Consider the following 18,028-nt stretch of genomic DNA (forward strand, 5'->3'; position numbering starts at 1 on the left):
CCCTAACAAAAATGAACCTCAGCTCTTTAAGTGATGGCATAAATAAAAAAGCTTGCCTCCGGAAAAATAATATATAACCACTTGTAAAAGAACCTGCCTCTCCAATAAGGGCTCACAAATACTGCAGTGGAAGAGAAAACTCATATAAAACCAAACAGCTAAGTTAAAAATCCTTAGCACAACATGCATTCCCTTTGGCAAAAAAGCTCATAGAATTTAATATATTTTTGCACACTTCATTTGAAAACTGCATGCACTGAGGGAGAAAAAGCTGTGGTCCTTTAAGTTAACCTTTTCCTGTCCTTGCAGAGCTTTTTCTGTAGCCTTTAAAAAGTGAAAACTTCTTCCTGTTTTTATTAAACTTACTATGACACATCACAATATTCTCTTGTTGATGTCAACAGACAATGCACAGAAGTTACATCAGCACCAAATTCTTTTGGTAAAAGTGACTAAGAATTCAGCTCTCAAATAAAATATTTTACAGAAATTCTAGTTTTGATAATGTAAACTGAGATTTTACTATGTCAGTAACAGGGGTTAAATTATTTCATTAATCCATCTCATACATGGACTTAAAAAAGTAAGCATTCCTTCTTGGAACGTCATCAGGAACTACAAAGGAAATATGAAATGTTAAGAAATTCAGAGAGAAATCTGAAGCTTATGGAATATGAATTCAAAATGGTGTTCAGATCACCTTTTAATGCCTATAAGTACAAATCTTTGCTCTGTTGTTTACTTCTGGAACTGAAACAGGTTTTAAACTTCAGTTGGTTGAAGGAAAAAAAACAAACATGTAAAGGGAATGAAACTGGTAACATGGAAGAGCTACTACACAACAGCATGTTGTAGTGTTGCATTGGAATAGAAAAATGGACATTAATGAAAAAAAATCAAAACATTCCCTTTAATACACTCTCTGAAAGACAGAATTCCCTCTTTATAGAGAAATTATCACCACAGCCTGTTCAATCTCCCTACTAATTGTTGGTTCTTGAGATTAAAAGGAAATAAAAATCCTGGCATATACATGACCCAATTATGTCAAACTTTCATCCTAAACTAACTATTACATATTCAATTGAAAATGGTGGAATCTTACAGTCTTCAGTAATTTGATGAATGGAAGTAGCATAGTGAATTAGAAGTGAAATAATTATCTTCATCTCCATCACACCTTGCCACCCTTTGTGGGTGGATGCTAAGGACACCAAGGGAAACTCCAGAGATGGTGCCTACATAAGGTCTTTTGTTTTAGGTCATGACGGAGGTATAATGATAAACACATCCAGGGATGCAGGTGGTTCAGTCATCATCCCTGGATGTGTTTAAGAGCCGTTTGAATGTGGTGCTCAGTGATAAGATTTAGCAGGGGGTTGTTAGAGTTAGGGTACTATGGTTACACTGTGGTTGGACTTAATGATCTATGAGGTCTTTTCCAACCTGAGTTATTCTATGATTCTGTGATAAGCAGTGTGAGGAAACCTGCACTGTTACTACTTATGTTACACTCACGTCATTAATAATGACAGCCTATTTATGCTGTTGATTTTATTTCCTATCTAACACAAGCAAAGAGAATATTGGCATGACAGCAGGGAAAGGTTATTAAGCAAAATGAAAACTTGTTGGAGATTTGAACTACATTAATACTTTTTAAAAGTTACCATCATTGGCTTTAAGAATTAGGTCTTACCCTTAACGCAGTGATTCTTAAATGCATAGTGAAGAAAAAACACTCACTCCTAGGCTTCCAGAAAGTCAATTTATATATTATGCTGCTTGCACAAATGCAAAAAGAAACTGCACTCATATTTCTGAGTATTGTTTTACTACAAAGAAATTAAATGGATCCCATATTGCCAAATAACTGAAAGATCCCTCAGAAACAAACAACACACTGAATTGGGTTTGAAGACATACACAAAATGATTTTACTTATTCTCCTGTAGTACACCTAAGTAAACTTCAACTAATAGCATGCAAAAGCCTCACGGCTCGAAGTCTGTTTATTTTTGTTTCAATTTGAGGTTGTTTTTTTTCTGTGTGTATGCTTTTAATTCTCCTTATTTCCTTGTTACACTGCACCCCCACAGTCCTAACACAACATGAACAAGCTCCACAGCAAATTTTATTGGAGACTATTCTTTGCTTTGAAACATCCTATCTCTGTTTCACAAGCAGCAAGGGTATATTTTGTCTCAGCATAAAGAATTTCAAGAAATCTTAAAGTAGTGTGAATATTTCAAAATACAGAAGCTCTGGTATATATCTGAAATGCATTTTAACCATCCCAAGAAACAGATTCAGACCTGATATGTCCATTGTTCTTTTTAATTGTCAGTGACTGCTACACTCCACTTGCTCTCCAATTAACAGATCACCACTAAACAAAATATTGTGATGTGTTCGATATCCTAACAGCAAGAGCCTCCCACTTCTCTTCCATCCAACAATTTTAATGTAATTGTGTTTTCAATGTATTAGCAAATGACAAGGAATGGATGTAAGTGGACAGATAATGTAGCTTTCACACTCCTACTCTGATTGTTTTGCAAAGTTCTGCAGAGATACTCCTAGCTGTTGAGTAGATAGATCAATAAACAGAAAGAGAGAGAAGGGGAAGAAAAGCACAACTCAAGAAGTGGAAAACATGTAACTTGTGCCCTGAGATATTGCTATGGCAACACTTAAACAATGAACAGAAAGCCCTGCAGGATTCTGCTCCCGCTTCCTTGGATACCAAATGTAGATCCTGATTCTCTTTTATTGTGTGTATGCACAAGAGCCTGATTTTTTGCCTTTTTCCTTTAGCTGACAGCAAACTACTCAGGCCCCATGCGAGGAGCTGTGCATTAATTCATTTCCATGTATCACAGCATTTGCAACTGAAACACACCACTGGAACACTCATCTCCCCTTTTGCATCCCTATTTCCAGCACCAAGAGAAGAAACAGTGGTGATAGAAAAGCTAAAAACAGGCACCTTGCTTTTCTAAATAGCATCATGAAATAAACTGCTCAAAAAAGTCACAAGTTAAGCATCAATTTCTTCTGCTATTACAACAAGCAATTACAAGAAAGAGAGGCAAGATCCTTTCTATAGATAGCTCTTCAAAACAACTCCTTGCCTGTGTTCCTAGAATTAAAAGAACACTGCAAGGCTGCCTTCCAGGTCACCATGACTGCTGCTATTGCTAAATCCGCCTGAACTGAGCTGTCTTGGAGGTGCAGCACTTTATACTGAAGGAGGCTTGTTTTTCATTACTAATTTTACCAGGCAGGTGGACAAGGGGACAGATGGAAATTCAGAATGTGGGCCCAAAGTCCAGCCAGTTCGACTACTCCATAAATAATTTAGTGGGTAGTAATTAATTGCATGTCTTCAGAATCATTTCACTCCCAGACTGCAAGTAGGACTAATTCTAATATTCATTTATCTCCTTGTTCCCACACAGGCAATCAGAAAGAATGGGATTTGAAAAAGGCAAAGTGAAAGCACAATGGCACAAGTGAGATGGAGGTTCTTGCATGCTGCTGTTGCATACAGTGCACTCCGTTCCTGAATATATTGGCTCCTCATTCTTGGACAGTTTGCCTTCCAAGTTGTCACCTGCACCATGCTCTCAAAATATGCAAAAACCCTATTCCAGGTTCTGTGCAAAATCTTCCCATCTCGTACCCATCTCATATCACCTTAATCTGGAAAGAGATCCAGCTTTTAAGGTCACAGACAAATTATTTTAGTACCTATATGTAGGAAGCTATAACAACATTTTGGAAATCTCCTTCTTTTCCTCTATTTCCTTACAATTTTTTGTACTTGTTCACATCTAGAGCACTCTTTCTTTGGTCTCAGCCAATGTGAATGTTTATTTTTCACTCCGTGCTATCAGGCTGTGAGATACTGCGTTATAAAATTTGCTGCTCCAGCAAATTGAACATGGTCCTATTCTTGATCAATGTAAATCATTCCTGTAAAAAGGCATGGACTACACACAGTGTTAACCTACAGTTTGCTAAGAAAACTTGAAGTCTGAGATCTGTGATCTCAAATTGTTTTGGAGAACAATTACAAGTGAAGCAGGAGTCTCCAATACAGCTTTCCCTTCTGCATAAGCTTTGGGTGCCAAAATATACCAGTTAAATATAGTGTTTTCCTTTAGAGCACCAAATTCCATTACAGTCCAAGGGCCTGGGGTTATTTCCAAATGGATTGTCCACATGTTGAAGAAGAAACAGCCTCCAGGATCAGCACACACTGCTAAGTGGTACATCCATACACAAGCATATGCAAGGGAAGTAGCAGAGACAGCCAGTTCTTGATTGTGACTGACAAGACATGTTGCTCCTCATTTAATTGGATCTTTAGTTTGATGCTTTTGGTAGTGTATTTTATGACCAGTCCTCTGGGATCTGGATAAGCCAAAGCACAAATGCTTAGAAATGCTACACTTATTCCCATCATGAGACTGAAAGAGTTAAACTCTGGATTGTACCATGTGTCTTTTGGCTACTGTATTAAGTGAATGATTCACTGAAGTGTGAAACTGTTGCCTATTTAGAAGCAGACAGTATCCATAGCTTTTAATGTTGACAAGATTTGCCTGTTTCAGCCCAAACTGGTGGCTAAATTTGCCCATTGTTTCTTTATCATATCAAGAAAATCCTTCTGTTAGTTATTCTAAGAAATGAATGAGGCACCTATGGCTGCATCCTATTGTCAAAAGTCAGATTTGCTCTATCAGATTTTCTGTTTACATATTCACTTGACAACATCCCAGAGAAAAGCTAGGAGATGCCTTTTATTTAGCCAGCTTCTTTTCCCTTCAGTAATTACTGAGCAGCAGCTTAACATAAATTTAGCTTCTCTATTACTGCAACTGCTGGTGTAAGTGTAGTCCACAATAGGGCACAGGCTTATAATAATACATGAAGGAATGAAGAACAGAGTTTTGTGCTTATTTTCAGATGCTGACAAACTTACTACCCATTTAGTATCCCACCAGGAAACGTGCTCAGAGAAATAAAATTAGGCTAAAGCACTTCATACTAAACTGATTTAGCTGTACTGAGAAGGATGACAGCAATTGAAGCTGGACGGAACAATTTTTGCTGTGCCTGCTTCCTTCTTTTTCCAAACAGAAGAGCACAAAGGGTCTGATTCATTCATATAGCTGAACAAAGATTCCCAGAGATTTCCTTAGGAGCAGAACTGGACCCTAAATCTTAACCTCTTACAAGTATCGAACACTTGAGAGGGATGACCTCAGAGCAGAAGTGCATGGGCACACTTAAGAAGCAGGTCTTGTTTCTATGACATTAAAAAATTAAAGATGTCTATGTGAAGCAATACTGGTGACATGCATGAATGCAGAAATGCAATGAAAAAAAAAAAAAAAAAAAAAAAGAATTTATTAATGCTTCTATTCAGGAAAGCTGAAGCTCTGGATTGTGTTGCTGCACACAAAAAGCTTGAAAGGAAATGCTGCCAGGCAAAAAAAAAGGGTAAAGATGGATCATGGTTTTACTAACACCTTCCTACTTTCCCCCTTCTCCGGAATATTGCAGCTAAAGAAAAGTAAAATTAGTTGTAAAGCTCATTCTTTACCTTGCCTGAGAGAAACATCCATATAACTTCAATGGTTCATTTAAATATGTGCTTTTCTTTCTTCTTCTATACCAATTTTGGCCTAAAATTTTCATTTCAAGGCACTGCTTATGAAGGAGGATGGTGGAGGTAAAGGAGAAGGGTATAAGGTGAAAAACTTTCTATCTACTAGGTATACAGTCAAGCCAGATGAGTAGATAGAAGTAGCATGATTATCCACAGGAAAACAAGGACCAATCTTTCAAATTACAAGTTATCCTGACTTCATTCCACACCTCAACATCCAATTTCTAAAGAAAGAGAGAGACATTTACTGGAATCTTACACATCACTGCTAATCTGTTAACACCACCACCTACAAGCCACTTTCCATTATTTTCATTATCAACATAATAACAAAAATCTCCTAACAAAACTGCATTCTCTCACTGCATATCAATCAAAGTAAATCTTTTTCAACTGTCAGGATAGTCCTAGGGGAGTCTGGAGGATTCACCACAAAACTGCAAAGAATTTCCTAGGAGATCTGGAGGGCATGAGTGGCTAATACAGCCATTCTCTAAACTCCCCTGCAACAGAAGAATGCCCTCTCTCTCCTGTTATTATTTGTTCTCAGCAATGGAGTGTAAGATATTCCATTTCTCTCAGAGCTGCCTCCTCAAAAACCATTACCACTCCCTGTACCACCCCCTTGCCCTACACACCCCTGCTCCTGCCAAAAGCCATCCTTCACCTCCCTGCTTGATTATAAAATTTTCCTGTTTATACACCATATTGATCTGCAATGTCAGAGTGGATGCCAGCACTGAAGTTTATTTTAAACATTTACTAAATAAGTAAATAAATAAATAAACCTCCTCTGCGCATCCAATTATATGCAGCTTGCATCTGGTTGTTTCCTTTTTTGTTGTTGTTTTTGTTTTTAACAGATTGGGCAATTGGACAGCACCCATCACTCACTGCAGGGGCATTCTCAAAAGATTCCTTTGCTAGTAAACATTTACAAATGTCATAAAGCCACACCGACAAGTATCTGCAACACACTATCAAAGCTGGAGTTTTACTAACAGGAATATCTGAGCTACTGTAAGATTTCAGTTCTGCTCTCATTCTTCCTCTTCTCCCTTTCCAATGCCAGTTCTCCCCCCAACCTCCTCCCCTGCCATTACCAAAATTCAACTGGCTTCTATAGTCAGGTTGGGGAACAGAGCAAAGAAAGAGGTAAAAGCAAAAGAGGAAATGAGGCTTTTTTTTTTTTCCTTTTTTTTTTTTTTTTTCCCTGTACAAGATAAGAGAATAATAAAATGGAAAGTGTACTTACTATATCCTCAAAGACTATCCAGCTGGAAATCCAAGTGGTTATGAAAAACCAGGGTGGGGGAGGGGTTATAAAAACTATTTCATTTCAGCAACCAAACCAAAATTAAAAACAAGTAAGGAAACAAAAATAAAAGATATCCAACTGCAATTTCCAAGAAATTTCAGTCCATACAGGTACCAATCCAACCCAACACTGCTGAGCTCTCTCCCTCCAGCAATTTTGCTTTTTTTTTCTCTGTCCTTTATTTTCTCTGCTGTGTTCAACTTTTCTGCTTAAAAATGCTGTAGTGATAACAATGATGTTTGCTTCACTGGAGAAGAGGGGTTTAAAACACCAAGAAAAAAAAAAAGAAAAATTATTGCAGAGGATGAATGGTCTTTCTCCTTTCTGAAACTTTTCATTCCACAGTGGATCCTTTGCCTACCTCCCTTTTTCTGCAATTTTCTGCCACTCTAGCTTCTCTGCTCTCCATTGCTCACTATTTGTTTTTTCTCTGGGGAGCAGAAAGAGCTGTATTTCTGATTAAGCAGCCCTCCATCTTTATTCTTTTAATGCAATTTTGTTGTGACTGTTAAGATCCAGGTCTTGCCAGGCAATTTTCTTCTTCCCCCTTCTTTGCTGCACTATCAATTATCCAATCCGTGTGTCTCCACATTAGAATGGGGATTCCCATTCTTCTTTTTCCCTGTCCTCCACACTCCTTTAGGATAAAATCTCCATTTGCATTTAAATTTTTATTTCTATATGTCAATACAATAACTTTTAGTGTCTCTCCCTTCTCTCCAAAGATCTGATTAGATTTCCAATCACAACCCAGTGCGCAATTGGATTTTTGATTTCAGCAAGAAGCCAGCAATCCACAGCATCAGCACTCTCTTCCTCGCTTCAGACTCCACATTATATCCTTTTGCCTTTTCTCCAACTCCTCTGCATTTTCATAATCTCACATTAAATGGAATGAAGGAGGGAGGGAGTAGAGAAAAATTCAAGGTTCCCACCAGCTGTCAAGAATAAATCCATCCCCTTGTTATTTTTTAAACACTCAGGATGGGTGTTTTAAACGCCCACTCTCCCCTTTGCTCCCCGCACTTCTCAAAATCTTTCTGATGTTAAAACTCCCCCAATGGGGCACAAAAGAAGCCTGGGGAGGCGTGATTTGTCTTCTTAGCCGTTAGTTTTGCAAGCACTGGTTTCCCTTTGCTTTTCATTTCAGCTCCCTCTCCATCTTTTGTCCAGCAGCTATAACGATCCAGCAGCACCAAGACGGATAAACTTCTATTTCTTCTTTGAGGAGAGAGGGAAAGAGAGAGGGGAGAAGGATAAAAGCTCTCCGGCTTCTGCCTCCCTTTTTTTCTCTCTGTTTCAATGCAGCTCCGATCACATTTGCAATCTCTGCCTGGTGTATTTCAGATCTACAAGTTGGATTTCCCTTCTGCAGAGCAGTGAGTTAGAATCCCATCGTCTTCCACACGGCAGTTATCTTTCCCCTTTTCTTCCTTCCTTCCTGCCTCCCTCCCTTCCAAGATGACACATTCCCGGGAGCACAGCCTCTTCTTTCAGTTTTCAGTCTCATGACTGAAACGCATAGCTTTTTGCACAGCCCAAACCCTTTCTCCCTCCCATTAGCTTCAGCTTGAATTCTTCCTGTGTGTGCATGTACGTACGCATCTATGTATATATCCAGTTCCAGACAGCTCCCGTTGTTGCTGCAGGGAGTAGATCCGCTTTTCTGTTGCTCTGGCTTTGTCTGACTCCCCACCTTTCACTGGCACCCTAGGATTTGCAAATGTCCCAGGGCCAGTCTTCCTCGCTATACTCCTCCTTCCCCCCTTCCGTTCTCTTTCTCCTTTTTTTTTTTCTTTTTTTTTCTCCCTCCCCCCTTCCCCTTCTTTTCTCTGCTTGTGATCAGTAAAATACAATTACCCAATTACCTCCCATCATCTTAGCACTGATTGGTCAATTGCATTAACACTTGATGTCAGGGAAAGGGTACTGGAGCTGTTCTGACGTGGCACTGCTGCCACCTGGTTGACAGTGTGGGAACAAGCTCCGAGTTACCTTAAGAAACCTCGAAGTCAGAAAGCAGTAATTGAAACGCAAGGGATCATCTTAAGGAACGGAATGTCAAAACTCATTTTCTTAAAAGCCTGCCTGATTCTGACAGATCAACCACTATTCACAGGTACCAGCCTAGCCACAGAGATAGTGAAATGACAGTAAAATGAAATGAAATATAAAGTTAGTTTTGAAAAAAAAAAAAAAAAAGAAAGAAAGAAAAAAAGAAAAGAGAAGAAAAAAAAAAGAAAACAAACAAACAAACAGTAAAAATCACTTGTATTTAGAGACAAAACAATTTTTCTCATTACAGAAATAAATACTTGTTTAAAACTTGTATATAAAAGTTTCCTAAAACTCCTTTTTGGCAGATGCTCCATGCCAAAAGCCCTACAAAGTGCCTCAAAGTTTGTGGGTCCAACTGCTCCAGCTCGTTAAGTGCCAGGGACACAACAGCACAATGCCTAGGCTCACCTAGCAAATCTGCAGCAGCTTGATTACCATGACTTCTAACCAAGGTTTTTGAGTTTTCTAAACTAAGTCATTAATCCAGGCTCCTAAGGTGCTGAGATGTTTGCTGTCATTCAACCAAGAGACGTTTCTAGTACTTAAGTATGTTTACATAAATGCTTGGAATTGGGTTTATATTTACAGGGATCTCAATTCCAAATAATTTTTACAGAAAACTTGCATGTATAAAGTTAGATCCTCTGCAGGATCAAAGGAAACAGAATATGGATGATGTATGTGCCAGTATTTCTCTCAAAATTAGAAAGAAATTATTTATAGATCAAACTCCTCCACACAACCCCCAAAAAAGAATTAGTCAGATGCTTTCATGGTAATTATAGCACACTTCATATATTAAGCAGTAACTCAGAGTTATTCCATGCACATAATGATACAGCTAACTTTCTGAATCCTCTCTCAAGAAGTCAAATTATGTTTGATATCCTTACTCATTCTGCAATCTATGGTGTGAAACTGGCATACTTGAAAATAAAAGAAAATGAAATTTTAACTTATATGTCATATCATAAAGTTTCTGTAGAATTTAAAACCCATAAACTGAATTCAGTAAATAACACTTACTGAATCATTAACATTGACTTTCAGATTTATTCTCCTGACTCAGTGGACTTTCTAGTGAGAAAGTTCTATGATACAAGGAAATGAAACCAAGTCTTTAACCACTGTAATACCATTTAGCATCTGATCTTACTGTCACTGACATCAACAGCAACAACAGATTCCCTACCATGAGTGAAAGGCTGTGTAACTATAATAAATATTCCATATAAAATCTCTAAAATCTACTTTCAAGTAAACTGAAAAAAGACTTTGGGAATTTTGGAGAAGACTGTGAGCATGATATGAGATAAAGTTGCTGACAACTAACAATCTTTTTTCTCAGATATTGAGCTTATTTCATTCCTGTCTGATTCATTGATGCTGCTGATGTATTTTGGGCCTACAAATGACTCTTTTTCTTTTGGGTGTTTTAAACGGGGGGGAGGGGAGGAGGTGTTAGAATTTTAGTGGAAGGTGAGTGTTAAGAAAAGCAACTGTTATCTGGTCTTACCCAGCCTGGGAACTGCCCTGGACACTATGGTACAAAATTCCAGTCACACAGAGTAGGTGCTGGCTCTTCTTCTAGACCAAGATCATCATGTATCAAAAACCAAAACAGCGAAAGAATAAAAAAAAGAAGATAAGCACAGATTGGCAAGAAAACTTGGACTGTTTTTTAGCTAATGGAGTAAGCTTGTCTGATCCTTAGTATGGTGTGAAATCTCAAATGTATGTACTGGCAAATGTTCACACAACAAACATGGACAGTGACCAATTGTCGTAACAATTCCTTATTGATAAGTGATAAGAGTTAAAGAACAGAATTTCTGACTGTGTATAGTACTGAAAGTAACTAACACAAAAAGACTGGATACAGAATTGTCAGTCATTTGGTGAATGAGAAACATGACTGAAGTCTAAGAAAAGTGAAGTGTAGCTTTCAAATAATGGAGATGAAAAACCTTAAAACTGAATAAGAATAAACAAAATTCAAGGAAATGTGTGAAACCAGATCATTATGCTTATATAAAGTTAAGAGAAAAGCAGTTTCCAAATTCTGACAGTCCTGCCTTCATTTCAATAAATATGAAGTTATCATAAATGGGGTTGTAGAACATACTATGATTTATATTTTATTAAACATTGCTGACAAAAAGCTACTTGCATGTGGAGATAGTACTTCAATCACCTTTCAGCCCACTGCTTACAAAGGAGAACAGAAGATGCTGACAAACATATTTTTATCTGTGGAGATCTATGGTTTAGCTCACTAATTAAGTGGTTCAATAGATGCTGAAAGCCTCATAAGTTATGTCACAGAGAGAATGTGATTTTGGTAATATAGTTTAAGCTCATGGTACATATTTACATGAGTATGAGATTTTATAATTGTTCAATTGTTTTGGTATAGAAAAAAAAATAATATCAGTTATATAACAATGAAAAACTTGTATCAGGAACGGTGTGGTGAGCAGTACTAGGGTAGGACCACAGCATGTGCTTTTAGCACACAGGAAGTTCAACTGATTTTTCAATAAGCCCACCTCTTCATAATATCATAGTATCTATTATTTCTGGTGAAGATAGAACTGAATGTTGTTTTCTGTTGTGTAAATTTGAAAGAAACTTAATTGTCCAGTTGGGTTAATGGAACACTATAATTACTTCTACCAAAAAAAAAATTAAGAACATCTTCAAAGTTAACAACTCATCACTAAAAAGCATCATGCTCTATAGAAAGAATTCCTAGATTTTCTGTTTTATGCTTTATTGTCAGTGTTTTCATTACAGCAGCTAACCAATTAACCAAGCTAAGCATGAGTGAGCAGCATGTCACTGCTGTAAAGAAGGCTAATGGTATCCTGATCTGTGTTAGGCAAAGTGCTACCAGCGGGTTCCCCTCTATTCAGCAGTGATAAGGCCACATCTGGAGTACTGCATCCAGTTTTGGGCTGCCCAGTGCATGAGAGTAGCAAAGAGCCACAAAGACGAAGAGACTAGAGAATGTCTTCTTAGTGGAAAAGTTGAAAGATATGATGAAGAGAAGGCTCAGAGGAAACCTCATCAAAGTATACCTATAGGGAGAGTGCAAGGAGGACAGAGCCAGGCTCTTTTGTGGCTCTAGGGCCCAATGACAGAACAAGAAGCAACAGGTACAAACTGAAAAACAGATGTTTTGTCTGAACACAAGGAAACACTTCCCTCTAACACAGCCCTGAAAATCCAGATATTTTCCTATAGCTTTAATTCCAGGCATAGAATTCAATTACAGGCAAACTATTTCTTCCCCAGGACAAAGTGCCACTGACATGAAACTGTAAATTCACAGGGAAGCATAACCTGTTTGATTTAAATTATAAATGCAACTGTAAATGACAATTGAGCATGGTCTTTCATTTTATTGTCATGTCCCATCTAATACCTCATTTTCTCAATAAAATGAAAAACACATATAGCTTACTGTTACTTTTTTAACTGTAAAATTTAATATAGACAACTAGTCATGGACACAAATGATACATCACTCTGGAAGTAGTATCTATACACAGTGAGAGCAATTTTTGCTTCGATGAATTTTAAATACCAAGATATTGTGATATTAAGATGAATATGTCAACACTTTAATTTCTTCTACTGTGGGGTTACTGTGACTGGAAAACACAATTTGCATTTATTGAAAATAAAACCTTAACTATGTAGGCCTCAAAAACATAATTAACAGAAACACAGCAGCAAACTGTTCTGCCCCATGCTCATGTTTAGCTTAAATTCAAAGTGAAATTTTAGTCTGGGGAAAAGAGCTTCAGAAAAGACCACCCAGACAAGGAAAATTTAACACAGAAACACACATTTCTAAATGTTACTAATAATTACTGCAGTAAGATAACTCTTCAGCGTCTGTTTTCCAGTACTTATAACTTTATAAATAAATTTATTCGAACTAAATATCTTCAGTTTCCTCTACGCACTACATCTGGATATAATTTGTAATCATAAGACAAATCAGAACGAGATGTCAAATTATCATTTAACTCTGCTACACTTTTCTTATAACGTATTTTCTGCTTAACTCTACTATGTAAACCATAGTGTGCATAATAACCTATTTTCTTACCATCAATCCTTGGAGGACTGTGGCCACTGGTGAGAATACAAAAAACCACATAGACAGAATCCTTAGGTTTTGTATTTCCAGAATGCTTGCACACTCTCAGGTTAGATTATTCCATTTCTTGTACACCTGTCACTCTACCTGTAAAATGGAAATTATATTTACTGAATGTGTTAAAAGGACTTGGAATAGTGTTCCACACTATTGGAACTCCAATAGGAGTTCCACAGCCTGAGTGCATGATATATAACACCAGATCAACATATGATGTGCACCATAACATGCAAAGCAAATTGAGAAAAAAATGTAGCAGTAGAAAAGAAACAAGCAAAACACAAAAACCCATTAAAAAATAATTATCGTTCTTTTCAGTATTGCAGCAATCCATATCTGAATATTTCTGAATGCGGTATGATAGAAATGTACTTTGTCAGATGCTGACTGAAATTGGACACATTAAAAAGTGAAAGAAAATTTTTGGACCTAGCAGTGAATGAAGGCAGTAAGCACCATATTTATGCTCATAAGTGCTCTGAAATATGGTATAAGTTGGTAAAACAAAACAAAACAAAAAGAAACCACCAACTTTCACCTGGGTTTTCCGAATTTTCTCAGACAGTCTTCAGCTCTCAATTCTATCTCCACATTCCCATTAATTCCTGTGGATGCTGTATGTTGTTTTAAAGAACAAATGAAACCTGAAATACCTGATGATCTTTCAGCATTAGTGTAAGTAAGTGGATTAAAAATCATAATAATTACAGAATCACATAATCATAAAATGGCTTAGGTTGGTAGAAACCTTAAAGACCATCGAGTTTGGAATTTACCTGATTACTGCTACACTAGAACAGAGCAATGGTCTGTCTAGTCCACTGCAGCATCACTTCCATAAAGAATGCATCATTAAGAAGTGAAAAAGAATAGATTTGCACTTAAGTACTGAAACCATTACAAGGGGAATATATAAACATGTTATGGAGGCAGTAAGAGGAAACAGGTTTATTACATATATTTTCCCCTTAGGATAGGATTCCATAAGAAATCCTAAGGAAAGTTGTGTTTGAAAACATTTCTAATGATTTACTGAATGTATTACAGAAATGTTGATAAGAATTTAAGAAATTCTGTCATGACTGGTGAAAATGATTATAAAAATAATGATTATTTAAAGCATGTATGTAATGTTTTTGTCTGTTAGTGATATTTCAGACTCAGTTTTCCTATGAAATCTCTCCAACATTCTTTCCCAATGTGTATGGTGAATTTTTAAACTGAAACCTACCTTACTGAATCAAATCTGATCTTCAGGATCTATGTGTTTGCCACTGGGATTTCTGCTGATGAAGAAGGTAAAAATTCTGCAAGAAATGAAAGGTTACTTTAAGGAGCTGTACAGGATTGCTGTAGGATTGTTTGGGGAAAAAAAAAAATATAATAGTGATGTAAAAATGTTTGCTTTTAATGAAAACTATCACAATAGTCTTCTTTTTCTCCCCTATTATTTTTCCCCCTGCTTATGCATTTCCTAACAATATTACTTGCATTACTTTCCTTTACATATGTAACTGTAAACTATCCCAACATTATGAAAAAAAACCACACACACACACTGTTTTTTAAGATAAGTGAAGCAGTATTGATGTCAAAGTTTTAGGTACTACAGGCTTTGGGCAATAACTCCAGGTAACACCAATAAAACCAAGATACTAGGGTGTAGGTCTCAAATTTTACCAAGATTATATACAAGTACATTCAGTGCAAATTGGGAGGACAAGGGACGGGGTATTTCATTAAAAATATTTCAGGTGAAACTTACTCTCAAAAGCTCACTTTGTTAATCCTGATCCATTTAAAATGGGTTCTCGAAAGAGGAGACAGCTAAAATTAATTATGAGTTTTGGAAAAGCTATTCAGTAATTCTGTGTGAAAAGCACATTCACAGAAACAAGACTTAACCATCTGTGGTTCTAAAGTACATAAAGCTCACTTAGCTAGAATTCCTATTCCAGAAATTTCCAGAAAAAAGAGATATTTAGGTCCAAAAGTACAAATGTAATGCAAGCACTACCAAAAAGAAGGGTAAAAAGTTGTTTTAGTTTTGTATTAAAAGCATTTCTCAGAAATAGCCTTAGATTAATATTATATGAAATCTAATTTTAAAACGGAAGTACTGATAACATGAAACTACTCCTAATTTGATGTTTTGTAGAAACAAGGATTTGTTGCCTGTTTTTGTTTTTTGTTCTTAATTTTTATATTTTGCCCCCTCCCTCCTCAAGTTATATCATTTATAGGAAAAAAAGGAAAAAGAAAAAAGAAAAAAGTAGCAATAAGTAACTGATTCCAAAGTGACTATTTTTACACAAGTACTTCTCCTTAGCTTTCACTTAAGAAATCAAATAGTTATTAAATGACACACAGTAAGACTTAAATATTATTAGACTATACTCAACCTTGTTTAGATTTGGTGTTTTTTTTAATAGTCCCAAACAATACAGGAGTGGATATTGTCATAAAAGAGTTTTTCAAACATCCGTGACTTTTAAAATATAGCAATAATTTCTGATTTATTTATTCTAAAACTACATTATCTCTAGTTATCACAATGTATGTGCTTACAAGATCTATAAATTAATACACTACAACGAGAGGTAGATGCAGACTGTTTTGAGACTATGTTAGACTAAAAGTTTTGTAGTTTACAGGCAGAATGTCATGTTTCCAGTTAAGTTAATGCTTTATAGAAAAAGACTGGAGCTTGCTGAAATTTGCAGATATCTGAAATTTGCTGATATAAACTTCTCATTTGCTGAAGTATACAGGTTCAAAAAAATCAAAACATCACAAAATCTGACTGTTCTACAAACAAAGCCACTAGAACAGATTTTAAGTGTCATTCAGTTGCTGAAATAAGTGGATTGGAATATTTTGGGATTTACAGAGTTTGTCTAAGTGCATTAATCACCTAACTCCATATGTCCTCATCTTTAAAAGCCTTTCAAGCAACAGCACCATTTGTTTGTTTTCTAATATAAGAGAAAACAACACCTCCTGAATGTGTAAAGACCGTGTGTAATTTATAAGACTAAGGGATATTTCAGGTAGTCAACACCATTCATTTCAGCTTAAACACACCAAATTATTTGTGGCTATTCCATTTTCAAAAAATCTAAATTTTTATTTCTTCCTTTCAATAGAAGAAAAACAGTATCTTGTCATGACAGTATTAGGTGGGAGGCTGAGCACGGCAGGATTATGAGTCAGTTATTAAACCTGCTGGTCAGTAAAAAAAAAAAACCCAAAATCCTGTAACAGGTTATTCTGCGCAGACAGAAAATACATCAGATAATATACTCACAGCTTCAAATTTATTTACAGAATATAATACTAATATACGGAGAATATCTGAGATATAAACCTTGCTGCAGAAAACTTTAAGTACTGGCATCATTTTTATTCCACCTTTAACAAGCTGACTAATGCTTGCTCTGGGCTAGTTCTATATTACACCCAAGCATACCTTTGGGATTTGATTCTGTAAAGCATTTAAATGGGATATCTATAGAGCAATCATACTAATGAAGACCTGTATTCCAAGCTCTAGAATGGCATGGGTTTCTGCTTTTGTTAAAGGAGAGCAAGTATATACACTGAAGCCCTTTGCCATGTAACAGTGCAGGAGGAGAAGAGTTTCTTAGGCAAGGTGCTAGGAGTGAGAGGGAAGTTCTAACTACTTCCAGCTATAACACATTATTATTCATTTCATGGTGTGTCAGTCTTACTGTCATAACGCACGGCGGAAAGCATATACTGAGAAAAGCACTGAGAGGGATTGTGCAGACACATCTTATTGTTGAATGGTTCTGGAAGCACAAGCTACCAATTGATAACCATCAACTAACAAAATTACAGATGAAGACATATTTGTGAAGGTTTTCTGAGAAGGCGTTAGAATTCAATGTTTGATCTATTAATATTATTCAGCCACATTTGTTAGCCTTTGAGAATGTGGTCTTAACATACACTAGGCCAAATGTGCAAACAACTGTATGAGTGTCAACAAAAGATTATCATACCAAGGGACCTGAATTCATGTTCTAATTTGATCAGAAATTTAATTCTAAACAACACAAAATATGTCCCGCCTAGTCTGACCATCTCCTCACCCAATGAGTATTTGGAGAGAATATATTAGAACAATGATGCTGCTAGCAAAGGTGATATGAAAAAGTCAGGATGAATGTTGGACAGAAAACTAGAGAACATTTATTCACTCACATTCTCAATAGAAATAGCTATGATTGTTGTGGTTGTTTGTTTGTTTTATATATATATATATTCAGAATTGTTATTTAATGATTTTTAGCAAAATGAGTTAAGAAAAATCACAAACCAAAAATGGACACTTTTTTAATGGAACAACAACACAATTTATGTAGAGATAAATTATATTATTTAAGCATGTTATATTCTGTGTATTGCATCTTGGATTATTTCAGAACCAATCCACATAAAATGAAAGAAAGTAAAATTTAGTTATAAGAAAATTTAGAATATCAACATAAAACTAGTAAGATATTATTAAAATATTTCAAAAGACACTTGAAAAATAGTTAAAAAAAAAAAAAAAGTAAGACAGACTGTGGCTGTACATGGTGCATTCCCATTGCAATACTCAAGATTAGACAAAAGACAAATGTTTCCTAAAGGTTTCTAACATTTCCAAATATTAATTGTCAGTTCCTATTTGACCAGAAAGTATTAAGCAATGAGCTTGCTAGAAACACTTTCACTAGAAAAACTGAACTATTTATTCTCTTATACAACAGCACTGTCTGCTATACCTTTACCT

At 36.2% G+C, this 18,028-nt stretch overlaps 1 protein-coding gene across 10 annotated transcripts in view; it reads right to left on the reverse strand.

Moving 5' to 3' along the window:
- The window catches only part of LRRC4C (leucine rich repeat containing 4C), a 413,560-nt gene that overhangs the window by 73,643 nt on the left and 321,889 nt on the right, over window positions 1-18,028 (reverse strand). For 6 of the 10 annotated variants that reach the window (XM_032444957.1, XM_032444954.1, XM_032444951.1 and 3 more), the window contains 3 exons: window positions 14,459-14,534; window positions 13,766-13,841; window positions 13,177-13,314 (listed from right to left, as the gene is read on the reverse strand). The gene's annotated coding sequence lies outside the window, so the exon portion shown is untranslated. Of the gene's footprint in view, window positions 1-6,935; window positions 8,789-13,176; window positions 13,315-13,759; window positions 13,842-14,458; window positions 14,535-18,028 lie in introns of those variants that run through there. The other 4 variants (XM_015864561.2, XM_032444956.1, XM_032444953.1 and 1 more) reach the window with 3 other exon arrangements.

This window comes from Coturnix japonica, chromosome 5, assembly GCF_001577835.2.
Source record: "Coturnix japonica isolate 7356 chromosome 5, Coturnix japonica 2.1, whole genome shotgun sequence".
In the NCBI taxonomy this organism is placed as follows: domain Eukaryota; kingdom Metazoa; phylum Chordata; class Aves; order Galliformes; family Phasianidae; genus Coturnix; species Coturnix japonica.